At 39.6% G+C, this 15591-nt stretch overlaps 1 protein-coding gene across 4 annotated transcripts in view; it reads right to left on the bottom strand.

Annotated features, from left to right (window-relative positions):
- The window catches only part of ITPRID1 (ITPR interacting domain containing 1), a 48912-nt gene extending 43893 nt beyond the window's left edge, over nt 1-5019 (bottom strand). For 2 of the 4 annotated variants that reach the window (XM_090142250.1, XM_090142253.1), the window contains exon 1: nt 567-717. The gene's annotated coding sequence lies outside the window, so the exon portion shown is untranslated. Of the gene's footprint in view, nt 1-566; nt 718-4880 lie in introns of those variants that run through there. The other 2 variants (XM_090142251.1, XM_090142252.1) reach the window with 2 other exon arrangements.
- Between the last annotated feature and the right edge of the window lie 10572 nt (nt 5020-15591).

The raw sequence follows: 15591 nt of genomic DNA, 5'->3' as shown, positions 1-15591 counted from the left end.
CTGCTCCTTTCAAAGCTTGTTTGAGACAATCAGTGTTGCTCATCGTGAATACCTGCACTGGATGCTGATTTTATCATCATGCTGCATTTTAATCACAATACAAGTTCACACTTGATCGAGAGGAAAAACAACAGATAATGCTAAATAACAATAGCCAGAACTATTTCTGCTTAAAACAATGTAGGACCGAAGAGGGAGCGAGTTGTATTTTAAGCCTCCCAGCTACATAAGGGAAAGTGCATAAAATCAGTGCACAGGTTGTCACAGGCAAGGCAGCAAAACAACAATAACAGCGAAAGCAGTAACAATAGCAACAATTTTGCAGTACACTCAGCTTGAATCTGGTCCCTTTGCTAAAAATGTTTCCTGGATGGTCAAAAAAGACAGTCTGTGAGGCTTTGAAAATATCAAAGCCCTTTACATCAAGCTCTTTTAACTGGAATTTAAACCAGCAAATAAAATATAAATGCATTTCTCCCACCTATCTGACAGATCAGAAGAGGGGAAAAAGAGACTTTAAATTTTTTAACGGGTATAACAACAACAAAAAACTGATAAGCTCCAACCTGTATGGCTTGATCCAGCTGTTAGTATTACGGAATAGTTGCAGGCTAGTGCTTCTGTGTCTCTGCTCTGCCACGGACCCAAGGTCTGAAAAACCGAGGACACGAATTGGTGCTCTTGGCTTGGCTTTCCACCTCCGTTATGTACTTATTTATTTATTTTAAGATACTAGGAAGGGCAAAGGGAGGCTGATTGCCAAGAAAGTGGTGTTTAAGTTGACAGTTCGGATAGATGACTGTTTGCTTAGCCTCCGGGCAAAGGGAAAGTAGAAATCAGGACTAGTCTAGTTTTTAGCAATAGGAATTCTAGAAAATGACAGGATGGGAAAGAAAGAGAAAGAAGAGCAAGGACAGTGATAACTGAAATAAAGGGGGAAAAAAAAAAAAAAGCCAGAAGTTGTTTCGATTGCTTCCATTTCCAAGAAATATATTGCTGTCCCTTTAACTCTCTATGCCTCATTGGCACATGTGCCAGGGGAAGGATTGCACTTTACTAAGGAAGTAATGCAAACTTGTCTTCATTTGGTTACCATGGATATGGTACTATGTGAGACAAAGCCTTCCATTTGCATTGCAAACAACCAGGCATGATGAAGGACACCGAATTTGATATTCTGACCACAGAACGTCTCTGGTTCTTCCACGTGAGTGATCACAAGGAAAACAACCACAGCTTTGGGCCTGTGCTCGATGCCACAAAAACAAGGGTAGGGGATGCTGCTTTTCAGATCAGGATGAAACAGAATCACACACACCTACAGAATGAATGGTGTTTCTTGTGCTACCTTGCATGAAATAGCTAACGGATAGGTGTGGCAATCAGTTAGCTTTCCAGCTTTTTCCCACGGGAAATGAGAGATGAATCAGTAAGTGATTTTCGCAAATAGTGGAATGAAATACTGCACAGGTCATCCAATTGCTGGGCTTTTATACAACAATTCTGATCTAACCGAGTGTCCTCTTCATTCTGCAGAAGTACTACATGAAGTACCTTAATTTTACACAAAATCCAGTTACATGAGCAAGATGAACAGTGCCCTGAACAGACCTAGTGGGAACCAGTGTAGCACAGTTAATAGCAAAAAGGGAAATTGTCTCATTTCCCTAAAACAAATTGCAGATGATTGTTTGTCTATTAGATTGCTAGATCGTCAGTAATTCTTTTTTATTGCTTTAAGCTCTGGCAGATATATAGTCACACATCATTTTTATTTCAACTGACATGGAATACAAACAGTATGACCCTGTTTTTATGGATAGAAATGGCCAAATTGCCACTGGTCTATGTAAAAGAAAACACAACTGGATCCCAAATAATGAGCCCACATCCATGAATTGAGGGTTTTCTCTCCAAAGGATCTTAACATGGATTAACTGGAACAGTAGATCAGACGCTTGGCAAAAACACTGTTTCCTCCGTTAGCACTGGAAAGGACATCCAAGCATATCTCTGGTGAGACATGGGCAGCTATATCATCTCAGGATAATCTTCTTGACTCTCCAGCTCCGGGGAGTGGCCCACAGCCACCAGCAGCATGCAAGCAGCTTTCCTGTGACATGGAAGGTATGGCCAGATCTCTGTCTGTCCTTATGCCATCATTCTGCATGGGTGCTGGGGGCTAATTAGGACCACCAATCCTTTAGCTGTTCACCAGTGGCTCCACAAAACAACAGCTCTGCACCATACAATTAGCTCCTGCTTTGACTGGGTGTTCTGCAGCCAAACCTCAGCATGCTGCTGAAACTCAGGCACCACAGAAGCTCAGCAGTGTGCATCCTTGAGGATGCTTTCAGGGGCACACAGAAGCACTGCCAGACCATCTTCACCTAACCTGAGAATTATTTCAGGCATTCCTAGAAGCCCTAATGCTACCTTAACCACAAAGGCACAGTCTGCCCTCTGGGGAATGTGCTGCTGGGGAGGACAGGAAAGCAGGCAAATTTTAGATGCAGAAATAATTCCTCATTCCTACAGTGCTTGTGTGAGCGCCGTTAGATTTGATATGCACGTGCTTCAGTTTTTTCTCAACCTTTCAGACCACACCACAAGGAATTAAAGTCCGAACCCTCCTCTGTCTGCACCAGACTATGAACTAGGTCGAGGGAGAGGGTGGGATTTGAAATAGCAGCAAGTATTTAGAGTGGCAGCTCTTCCTGCAGCTCACCAATGCTGCCCACTCCTCAGCCTCCCCCTGACCTGGTGCAGAGCTGGGAAAACACATTGCCCTGCCCTATGGGCTGGTCTCAGTGCTCTTCCAGAGGCACCAAGAGGGAAGGTGTGGAAAACCATGGGACAACTCGTCACATCAAGAATAAAACAAGCGCAAGGCCTGACCATATGTAGCCCTCATTGAAAATTTCATATTTCATCCCATTCATACAGTCCCAACTTCTTGCCCTCCAGGCTCCTTCCCTTCCTCTGCAACAAAAAGGATTATGAAACAATTTTCTTGGCCTGAATGCACTGGCTAGCAAAAAATGCTGCAAGGCAGGCTGGATGGCAAATCTCTAGAATGACATAAGCACTCAGAGTGAGTAATCCTGTAAAGCACTGTTTTCTTTAATGTCTGAAAATAAGTTTGGGCTCAGCCCTCTGATCACTAGATAATTCTCTGTGTGTACAGTTCACCTACTTTAATTTATTAAAAAAAAGATGATGTTGTCTTAATTCTGCTAATCTTGCATAACCACTGCATGGTGGTGGGATGGAAAGAGTGGTGCTCCCTTCCTCCTCACATCAGCACGACTGCAAATTCTATGTAGAAATGGGGAATATATAAACTCTAGATATCCTTCTATTTTCACTGGTTTCAAGGGAGTTGCAGACAAATATCCCAGAAGAGTTAAATGACCCGCTATTTTTACTTTCAGCATTGTTAGAGCCAGAAATAACTTGACTCTTAAGGACAAGTCTAAATTTGTAGAAGTGGAATTTAGAACAGGTTTTTTTTTTTTTTTTTTTTTTTCTTCTTGATAAAACTAGGATCTTTAAGCCATAAAGGATATGCCACTAGCTAACTGCATTGGCCATTGCAGTGTCATTCTTACTAGGCTCTTTTCAAAGAATAGCATCAGTACAAACTAATTTTACATACACTGGTATTTAAAACAATACAGTTCAAGCCAAGATCTAGTTCTCACCAGCTTCTGTATCCTTCCTCCACTCTTACATGTGAGCTCAGATTTACTTATTTGATTAACACTGTTCAAAAAGCCTGTATTGCTGATACGATGAGTTTGTATTTCATTAGTGTCTTAGTAGCATCCTACCATGACAGACACTGATTCTGCTTGGTTGCAGCTACTCATACCCAATTCTGCCATACTTGATATTGAGACAGCTTTGGATAGCATTGGGTTAGTCCACAAACTGCCTCCCTGACCTCAGGAGGAAGCCAGAACTCTTTGTACACACCAGCAGAGGGGAAAAGAAATCAGATGAGGCCAATCTCCTCACTTGGATGCAAGCAGGACATCTCAGGCTAGAGACACAACATGTTCACAATAATTGCTCTGATGAATGTTTAAGCATATTCTCTTTATCTTCAGGACAAGTTTCAACTGGTTTCACTTTCATATGCAAGTAGACATGCTTTGCTCAAAATTACTCCTAATTTATCTGAGAGCTACTTCAGGTCTACATGTGAGCCTGCAAAAACAAACAAACAAAAAAACCCATCAACCTGCACACTGAGAACTTGATTTGGGTTTTGTCCATAGCAGATGCTGCTAGCCATCTGAACATTGATATTCCCTGTCTGTGACCCGACACAGGACGCACTGAGGGCCAGTGTTTGCTTTCCTGTGTTGAGAAAAGTATGCCTTTGTATACCATGGACAGGTAGGCATGGGACTGTTAAGTACATGTAAGCTGTTGTAGGCCAGATTTGTAGTCCCTTCTGCAAACAGGCATGGCATTCAAACAACTGCTAATCCTACCTCAGTGTCTGAGAAAACAAACTGTACAGTCAATAAGTCAATAACTTATTCTGACTTTATATGGACCAGTAAAACTCCATGGCTCAATATCTTGGATACCAATATAATTAAACCTTCTATATTTAATTACTTAAGCTTCAATCTTCTGCTACTGGTAATGGCAGCATCCCACAAAGGTGGGGTAGTCCGCTACAAGACAAAATTATGCTTCCCTCTCTATTAGATGCATTTGCACACAGTTGAATAACAGAAAATGAATTTTGTCTTCCAAAAATGCTTCCATTGGCATCACCCTTCTGCCAGCAGTGCTTAACTGGTGGAGGCTTTCATTACAAACACCGCTTTAAAAAAGAATAAAGGAAAGTAAACAGGGCTTACCTGTGCCAGTATGGATACTGCACGCTCTAACACCCACTCAGAAGCCAGAAAACAGTTAGGTGAGGCTCTCCAGCAAGCTCTCCTATATCAGGTCAACCGCTCTGACAATCCATTGCAGTCTTCCTTGTTCCTAAAAGAGAGAGGGCAAACATTTGTGTAACCTGAGCTGAAATTTTCATAATCCCCACCCACTCACACCAAAAAGAAACCTGTTTTTCAAAATACACTTCACTCCTTGCCACATAAGTGTTTTCAAGAGTAGACATGCTCAGGAAAATTTGCATCGCTCCTTTTTTTCTTAAAGCTACTCAGGACATTGACGTGGCACAGATTTTAGGGCCACTGAGATGTACTGCTGCCCAGCTGATGCCACAGGCAAACGTGGCTGCACACAGGGCTGTATGCAAACATAAAACCCCTGGGAAATATTTTGGGGTGGGGTTGACACAACCTGGGAGAAGTCCCTGAAGCATCTATAGTGGAGCAGCCATAGTGTGGCTAAACTACACCATCTCCCATGAAGGTCCCGGTACCCCTGGACGCCAGCCTGCTCTGGGGAATTGTCAGTCAATTGCTAGGGGATGGTGGCAGCCATAGGGTTCATCAGAGCAATAAAAATTCCTGGTGCCATCACGACTCTTGGAAATGGCAGAGTGCTCTCGAACATCAATCCCAAGAACAAACAAGACTTTTAAAACAAACAGGCAAGCTAGCAAAAACAAACTCAGTACTTGAAAACTAATGAAAATAACAACACGGCCAAAGCTTACAAAGCTGCTCTCATCAGACTTGAATAAAAGTAAACAAACAGCATGACGAACCACAAATCCAACCTTGAAAAGCCACTTTCAGCAGCACAGCGTGACCAAACATGCAACTGCTACAGGCTATGCCATTTCAGCTGGGGCAGATTTGAAAGTGCAAGGCCACTTTGCGTGCTGCCAGAACATCAGAGATGTGAATATTGAGCATACCACCATATGGGCAGGTCTTATTTCCTTGGCCAATGACTTCCACTCCATACTTGGAACACATAATCTGACTTTGTCTCTACACTGCACGCCCTGTAAAATAAGGATTCTACTAACCTGGCACGTCTATACTAATGTATTGAGGTATGCATACCACTTTACTCATTAATATTGTATATTCTCTAGAGCTATCTTCTGTCAGTCCTCAACAGGGCTGAAACATCTCTGTAAACACACGCTGCAAACTCAGAAGGCAGCATTTGTGAGTCAATAGGTGCCATCAAACAACCCTTCAATCAGAAATCTTGACCAGAAAAGTCTTCATAATTTCTCCTTCCACATAGAGTGGAAATTCAAAGTTCATACTGATTGGGATCTGTGAAATACACAGATCATGACAGTACAGTCAAGTAGGTTAATCAAACCAATACTGAGACTAGAAAAAACAAGACCGAAGGAAAATCTAGTAATCCAACCTGGAGCTCTGCAACATCTCCTGGAGAGGAGTTAGTAACCATGCAGGAATCCAAATAAATAGCACCTTGGAGGCTACAGTATAATTAATTCAGTGCAAAAATGGAAGAAATCTTACCCTCACAAAATAATTATACTCTTCTTAGTGAAATCCCAGTCTTTTTAAGAGGAAAATTAATGCCAGTCTGGATTAGTAATTTATCTGCACCTGTTTTACCTTTATTTTCTGAATATTCTCTGCACCACTGTACAAAACAGAGAACAAATTAAAGAAGCTGATAGCAATAAGCCAGTTTTAGTTTTTTTCCTCCAGAGCTTTTTAATTAAGTCATACACTGTACCCTAATGTTTTTGCCACAGAGAAGATGTAGCATTTTATCATTACCATGAGAATAATTCAGTGAATATACTAAAAAATCCTTCTGTGATGGTTTTTCAAAGGACTCAGAAACTGGTTTTCAAAGACACTCTCTGGTTATGTTGAGTCAAATGGCATTTTCAGTTTTCTCTGTAGAAACCAAACTTTCCATATATATTAAATCCTTTGATTATTTTTCCCAAATTTCTCATCTTTCCAAAATTCTTATCAAAACTTTTCCATTCCCCACTCCAAAAGCTCCAACTGAAGTTTTACAAACTCTTTCAAACCAATTAAATATTTCTGGTTTGGTAATACCAAAGCAACTAATTTTAATTACTGTCATTTATATGTGAAAAATATGTATTTTAATAAACTCAATTTTTTAGTAAAAATGTCCATTTGGAGTGGAAAAGACAAAAACATCATGATAAATATGCCCAAACTGGACATTTTGTATTAGTCCAGAAGAAAAGCTACCTTAAAGGGCTTCATATCAAGTTGATCAAGATGAACTATTTCTATAAAACGTTCTCGTTTTGGCAGTCCAATATTTTTAATGAGGAAAACATTAAAAAAATGTTCTGACCAGTTCTGTGTCTAATTCCTTTGCCTTCTTCCTGCTTTATCTCAGACCACTTTGAGGATAGACATGTCCTGACAAAAGACACGTCTTTCTGTCAGCAAAAAGTGGTAAAAAAAAAATTCTGATAGCGAAATCAGGATTTTTGGCAAGCAGCAGTAAACTTCTCTTTGGATTTTCAGACAAATGTTCTGCTTCCCGTGGGAAACAACAGCACATTCACATCCATATATTCTTTCACTACTTACAAAGAAAGCCTTGGCTGGGACTTGAAGGGAGGTGTACTTGGTTGTGACACTCCATCCAGGACAAATGACACCTACCCTTTGCATTAGCTTCATATGAGCCAGAAGAGAGGATTATTCCAAAGGCTGGTTCTCAATTAGTTATTCATTCATTGTGAAAGGGATTCAATCTCTCCCACTGCAAAGGACGTGGGATTGCACCAACAAATCTGATTTATGTGTTGGGTAGAATGAGTGGATTTGTGCAAACACACTCATGGCCAAACTTTCCTTGTCATGTCAGTACTACTCCTGTACTCCTCCAACTGATTTCAGAGTTTGGGATCTGAAGCAGCAAAGTGTGTATTTAGAATTAAGAATGGCATCCCAAGTTTTGCTGATACAGACAGACTTGCACTTGAATTTAAGCACAAACTGAATTTATTATCTTGAGGCTGGACTCCTCCAGCCACAGATTTTCTGTCAACTTTTCTTTAATATCGTGTATAATTTTTCTTCCCCATCTCTTCTAAAGACATCAAATAGCTCAGATCCTTCAACAGAGATCTAAAATCTGAAACCACAGTCGTTCTGTACACATAAAATCTAAGAGTTTGGTTGATGACCTTAGACACTGAAGTGAAACTATTTTTCTCGGAGCTATTCCTAGAACAGAAGGAAAAAAAAAAAAAGAACATTTTTCAAAAGAGCAGTCATGAATAAGGAGATATGTATGTGTCTATGTATCTATGAGCTTGTGCAGCAGAAGGGCTCAAAGTATATTTTTCCACTATTCTCTGTGAAGTTAGCCAGGAATATGACAAAGAACAAATCTGGATGGGGAAAGAACTAATATCAGTTCTCCTGTAGTCTACAAAACAAAAGGCTCATTCTGGGCTTCTGCCCTTTATTTTTTGTACCCTTTTTCTCACGTGAGATACTCCAAGTCAGAGTATTGAAGACAATTTGGGAAATCTTTTGGGAAAGAGCATATGAACAACTGGGGCCTTGCCCTGCAACAACACACTCCCTGGAGACAGATGATAGGAAAATTTCTGAAGAACATTTTTCCCCAGGGAAAAATATGTTGGAACTGAGATTCGTATGAGAATGAAACTTACATTTACTTACTTTTTTATTTTAATGTAAAGGTTTTTTTTTTTGTTTTGTTTTGTTTTCTTTTCTTTTGCTTTTCTAGATCATCTTTAAACAAGTACATTTAGAAAGACATTTCATTGTTTTCACAACCCATTTTCCCACTCTGGTACTGCATTCCAACTTAGAAACATTGCTCAGCAACCAGAAAAGAATGGAGTTTTAAAAAATAAAACAACAAAACTCATACATGAAACCAACTGAGACAACATTGGTATACAGAATAGTAAGCCAGTGACTGGAAAATGGTACTGTGATCTTAGGCAACATTTTCAAAACTAACATTATTCAGGAAATCTATTTGGTCATTTTTTCCTTTTTCTCCATGCTGGAGTATGGAATAATACCACTTTCTATGCAAAACTGATTGTTTTTCATTCACTGAGTCCCTTTTTAGTGACAAATTTTTTGGTTCCTATAGAAAGACAGGACCTTAATAAGTGCAGAATGCTGAGCAAACCAAACCCATCTTCTGTACAGAAAAGAATAAAACAATTCTACTGTCACTTACTTGAATTAATTTTATCATTACAATAAATCCATTCATAATCTTCAGGTAGACAATGCTACAAGGTTGGTAACATGGTCAGAATACTCTATGTAGGAGTACATATTTTTGGTTCCCTTTTGTCTTTTCGTTAGTAACTCAGCATTTATGATATCTGCTCTAATATTTGCTGGGCCTGTATCTTCTCAGTACTGAAGGCAACTAAGAATCCGATCACTCACAGCATCTCTGAAATATTCCAGTTCCCCTTAGAAGAGCAATAAAATAGTCTGACAAAGCAGGGCAAGAGCATTTGAACACACATATTTATGAAAAGGCCTGAATGATACTTGCTTAATTGAACAGATGTGCAAATTTCTACCAGCAGAGGTCATTTTCACCTTAGAGTGAGTCAAAAGAGCTCTCAATATCTGTACTTCTATCCAAGCAGACGTCTTAAAAAAAATAGTCCCAGGTGTTCTTCATCAAAGCAAATAATCTGAAACGGAGTGTAAGGAATATTAGAAAGCTTAAGAAACCAATCTTAATTTGAGAAAGCAAATTCAGTCTGTGCTGTGAAATATCAACAAACCCCCAGATTTCACGTTTTTTGTGCATATGGGATTGGTCAGTTTAGATAACCCTGATGGCCCGAATACTTTTCCTGAGAAATTATATTTATCTGGGAAAAAAACTTGCCTATGCAACAACAAAACTTCTTCCAAGTCTCAGCAAAAATGCAGTGGATAAATGGGAGCCATCTGTTTTCTCCCATTTTTTCCTCATGTCTCATCCGTGCTCCTTTTCCAGAAGGCCAAATCCCACCTTTGCATGCATTGGCCCACTGGCTTGACTGGAACTGAAGAGTATCTCTGACACACCAGGTATATATACCAGAACAGAAACACGTGTGCCATTCTGACTAATTTCAGGCTTTGGGCTAATACATACTGATATCTGAATTTTAGGAAGGGGAGCACAATTTACATCTTTAGCTTTAGGGAAGTTAAGAGTTTATATTTAGATATTTGAATTTATATTTAAAAAAAAAAAAAAGTTAAAAATTGATAAAAGTCTGTAAGATACAGTTATGATACGAACCCAATAAGGCATTACACTGTTGTATTGCAATGTATTAAAAATAGGAAGAAAGGAAACTTTGATTCAAATATGCATTTCTCCAAAATGAATGCTGAGACCAATACAATTCAGATAACAAGTATAAGTGTGTGAGGAGAACAGAGAAAATGAAACTGCTCTATCTATCTGGTGTTTTGAGAAGGCCAATATATGTCAACTTGTTATAAAACAGTCCCAGGGTAGAAATTCAGTTCCAAGATGGATTGTGGATAGGCTGGTAACTTGCACGGTAACACAACTCAGCAAAATGAGATTGAGTGTGATCCAAGGCACCTTAAAGACAATGGCAAAACCTTGAATTAGACTCAGTGACAAAGGATTTAAGGAAAAGGGTTCATTTATAAATGTTATATATTAATGTTATAAATGAAGACTATTGCTGAGATGTTTGGGGCACCTGGAAATGGGGAGGAAAGGATGTGAAATATCCCTTCTTGCTCAGCAACCAGTATATAGGAATTAACGCTTGGCAAAGCAATAATATCCCTTTTTTCCCTTGTTTTACACCAAGGACCGAAAGGGGAGTTGAAGGAGATTAATTACTTTGCTTGCTAATCAATGCAAAGACATATTTTTCTGCTCCTCCATCTCATAATTTTTATTTCATCTAGTTTGGCTTTTTTTAGGTTTGCCAGATGTCCCAGTTTCAGTGGGACAATCCTGGTTTTTGAAGGTACACCCCATCTGCTCTTGAAAATATTTCTGTTCACTGCTCTCTTGTTGATTGTGTGCTTTTAGAGCAGCCAGCCAGCAAAGGACTGCAGGAGAGAGGCTGATAAATTATTATCGAACTATAAAAATCTGCCCATATTTTCCCAATGCTGAAAATTAATTCTGTAGGGTGAGTTTTTTTTTGTAAAATGTAAATGTTCACCATGGCACGCAAGAAATTATGACTACAAGTCCCTCCACTGCTCGGAGATCACCTCTTAATGTCTAAACGTTTCAGAATGGAAGCGTTGCTTCCATCTTTCCTGGGCTGCTTGAATTCACATCACAAAGGAAGCCCTGCCTTTTCTGACTGTACAGTCAAGAAAACTGACCCTCTAAATCAAGAGCAGGAGGACATATCAAGAAAAAAATTCCCACCAAGAGCTGTGGTAGTGCATGTGACTAGGCAGAAGGCTATACAGCATCCCTGACCCAATGGGGTACCCAGGGGAGGAAGCTACAGCTCCTTTAGCCTAAAGTGTTTAAAGGAAGAGGAGGCTCACTCTTATGCTTTCAGCTCCAGATCCATTTCACAGCTGCCAGCTCCCATGAATACACAACAAAGATGAATATATAAAATATATACCATGATGTTCTTCCTAAAGCTCCAGCTACCAGAGTCATGTGGATCTTTAAGAATCAGAACTGTTTGTTAAGAATAGAAATTGCTTGTAGACCTCATTCAAAAAAAAAAACAAAAAGAGCTTGCAAAAGCCAACTATCTAAGAACAATTGAAAAACATGCCAAGTCACAGTTATTTGCTATTCTGTTTCATGGTGCTCTTCTGAGGCTTGTTTCTGAACGCTTGGGGAGAATAGATCAAGGAAAAAAACCTGATGACACTACAAATGAGAGGTCACCTTCCTCCAATCTCGTACCATGTTTGTAAACAAACACCACTGTAACATTCCTATGTCTTCCCTCTGACTCAACAACATACACAGAGCTACCTTGCATTGTTCCAGTTTGCCTTGTTTAAAACTGCCTTTGTCACAAACGTTCCATATGACTTCACAACCTCACAGCAGTTTGTGCTGGAGTGTAAAACTTTCAAGCATTTCTGTGCAGAAAACTTCCTAGGCTCATCTCTGTTACAAAATGCATTTCCAACAGTTTGGTTAGCTTCCTCTGTGACCTGCTTCAGTTCAGCACTTCACTGCATGATTGGGTGTGGAATTTAAAATACCAAAATGAATGCCTTTTTGTATCAGGACCATTGTCATTCCTTAGTTCAACCTGGACATGCAGAGATCAAGCAGAGTGTGAGCACTGATTTGTTCCAGAGACTAAAGAGGTTAAACTCAGCAGACCTCTGAACTACAGGCAACTGTTCAATAAGGCAGCACATCACCAGAGCACTGTATGTTCTGTGAGCAGGTTAAAAAGCAATCAAGAAAGATCCAAAGACAATTCTGCCTCTAGGATAAATTAATTCAGAGAAGGGAAAACAATGCTGTTAAATAAGAAATGATCCAAGCTTTCATTAGAACTTGAAACAACTCTGATTACAGACCTTTTGGGAAGTGTAAAAGATTGCGTGTGATTGCTGTCTTTCTATTTCTTACCCTTGTTTGCTCTAATTGTGATCAAGACAGGAAGGGCCAGTGCTGAAATACAAAAGAAAACACTATTTAAAAAGTGTTCTGGCTGTGGCAGGCTAAAGCATCAAAAACACATTGAAATACCTTTATCCAAGATGTAAAGCTACTGTAAGTAATACTTAAGTGGTTTATTGTGCTTGAAACGCAGCCTTTTATTTCTCAGACAAGATGAAACAGAATAAAGAAATAGAGAAAGAGAAATTGCTTTAAATCCTGCATTGCACATCTGGTGCTAAAGAAGCCTTACGGTAAGGGGGTTTGGCAGACCCTAGCACCAGACCTAGCAGCTGGTGATCCTGTGTGCAGTAAACTGGCATGGCAGTCACCTCAGCACTCCTGCTTTCTGCTCCCAAATAATTCAGCAGACTGGGAGGGAGGTAAAAAGACAAAGCAGCTATTGCAGCACTCGACTCTTTCTTTTCTCCTTTGCTTTCTGAATAATTGATTGTTATGTTACTGGACTCATAGAAACGTCACCCTCAGCCAAACACAGGAGCCTACTAAAAGCACTCTCCAGGATGTCCAGCCTTGGGTCAGCTTTTGCACTTGGGGTCTGATACTCTTGCATGACCTCACACATCTTTAAGACTCCTCTGACACTGTTCAGCCATTGCCATTTGTTTCTGTTGGAGAAACAAATCACTGGTTAATCACTCCTGCCCTTTTTATCTTTCACAAAACAGCTTCAGCTGGGAGCCTGAGCACAGAATGGCATTTGATAACTGCCCCCACTTGTTTGCTGGGAAGATGTTTATTTAGATCCTCTGAGTTGATCTCCAGCTTGGTTTTCCAGTAACCCGCTTCAGCTAGGGAAATGTCTACATGGAGGAAATCTTGTACCTCAGAAGAACAATCCTGCATCGTGTCTCGCAGATAAGATTACATATGGGATTTTTGATATCATTAAAGACTGGTATTTTAAGTGATTGCACAGCAGCTCCGTGTCTGCTATGTGTATCACTAGCAGATAGAATACTGCCTAGTCCTAAATACAAAAAAAAACTCCTCTATTTTAAATCAAAAAGCCTAATGAGGCAGTGAAGTATTGAAATCTGCATGTCTAAAAAGTCCTACTGGTACCCATTTGCTTCAGAAATTGGACAAGCAGTCAGTATCCAAAATTAACCTGGTTATTTGAAGGGCATGGAGACTGTGCATAACGCTTGGCCAGTTGCACTTATTTCTATGGTAATTTTATATGACCTCCATTATAACAGTTTCTGAGCATCCCACAGCCTCTAATAGCTTTATTTTTATGCACTGTATTTTTCCTGATCAGTTTGACAACAGAAATTCAGAGAAAATAAAAGGGAAATCCAGAGCAGGGCAAGACTTTGCATGCTGTTCTTCCCAGGCCCTTCATCTTCCTTTTCTTTCTGAAGAATGGAGGATCTCTTCTCAAAGGGACAGAAATAAAACCTATGTAGGGGTTAATTGCCCAGAATTGACCATCCCAAATATGACTATCTGCATGAATATTTTTGCTGCTCTGGCAGGATACTGCACCCCTTGTTGCACATCACCAGGTGCTACTGGCAGTACAGGAGCATCCTCATCATTGCTGTGGGCACCTGAGGCTGTGCACGCTTTTGCTTTACACATGTAAACCACTTGTTTAGTGCAAAGTAGATATATTTTCTCCAAGGCAAATAAAACCATTTCAACTTCTGCCTATGACTTCACTAGAGATTTGAAAAATCAAGCAAACTCATTAAGGCAATTAAATGATCTTTAAAAAACGAATCTGCTCAGCTCTGGTTTCCTGGATTTTAAGGGAGGGAGGCAACAATGGAATTCTCTAATCTAATCATGACTTGAAAGTAAATAAAATGACAGAAATTGAAACACTTGTTCGCTCTCACAAGAAGAAACACAGGAACAGTGGCAAATAAATACTGTGCCACTTCAGGGACAAAAGGATTATGCTTCTCTGTCTCCACATAATTGTCTCTACCTGGACAGATTTCTAAATGTGTCATCTATGCTAAAGGGAGCATCAGTGGATTAATTATTGTAGTCTATAAGGTGTTCAGTGACCGTAGCGTCTGGTCGTATTCAGCATGGAGTATGGCATTTAAATCAAGGAGGGAAGAACAGGGAAAACTTTGCAGGCTGCAAGACTCTCCAGATATTTTAGAAGTGCTGCAAAGCACTGTTTTTTTTTTTTATATTACCTTTCTCCCTGTATATCCTCATATTATTTCTAACAAATAGTCCTTTAAGGATACATAGCATTGTAGAGCTCAATGAACAAGACCAAGCAGGGTAGCCTCTACCTAAAAAAGCAAATATTTGAAAATTGTGCATCTAGTGGTCCAAAAAAACCTTAGCAAGGTTTCTGAAGACTACGCTATCAAGGCACGTCAGAAAGAAGTTGAAACTCAGTGTAGCTGCATTTTTAACACTCAGTGTACAACATCTAAAAGTACTGCTTTCCTCAGTTTCCTTAAAAGGTATTCGTAAATTTTTATGCACAAAAACAAAACAAAACACTCCAGTAAAATAACTTTTCAAAAAGAAGCCAAATTTAAACTCAGATAGATTTTTGAAATAACAGGAAGACTGAATTTCCTTCTTTTTCTGTCCTGCTTTTATGAGTTGAGAAAACTGCAGCCAAACTTTCCGTTTTCATTCCAGTCGAAAAGAAGTTGGTTATAAAATGGTATTTTTGAGACTTCTCACATTGATAACGCATTGCCAAACATAGACCTGTGCTTTTGAGTTTGTAAAAGATTTTGGTGGTGGCAGTTGACAGAGGTTAGACCCATTTATGAAGCAGCTTGTGTAACAATAACAGAACCTGGAACTATCAAAATGCCTCTCATTTTTGACGCTACCAGGGTGCTTTTGCAGTATTGTTTATTCCAACCTTTGCAGGTAAAGAGGAATTTACTGACAAAAGTCCAGTGCTATTGGAATTATTTAGATTCAGGCTGGATGTTAGGAAATACTACTTCTCTGGAAGAGTGGTCAGGCACTGGAATGGCTGCCCAGGGAGTTGGTGGA

The sequence above is a fragment of the Phasianus colchicus genome, chromosome 6 (genome assembly GCF_987193195.1).
Source record: "Phasianus colchicus chromosome 6, bPhaCol1.hap1.1, whole genome shotgun sequence".
Classification (NCBI taxonomy): domain Eukaryota; kingdom Metazoa; phylum Chordata; class Aves; order Galliformes; family Phasianidae; genus Phasianus; species Phasianus colchicus.
The sequence above is the reverse complement of the archived record's forward strand: the minus strand, read 5'-3'. Positions and strand labels throughout refer to the sequence as shown.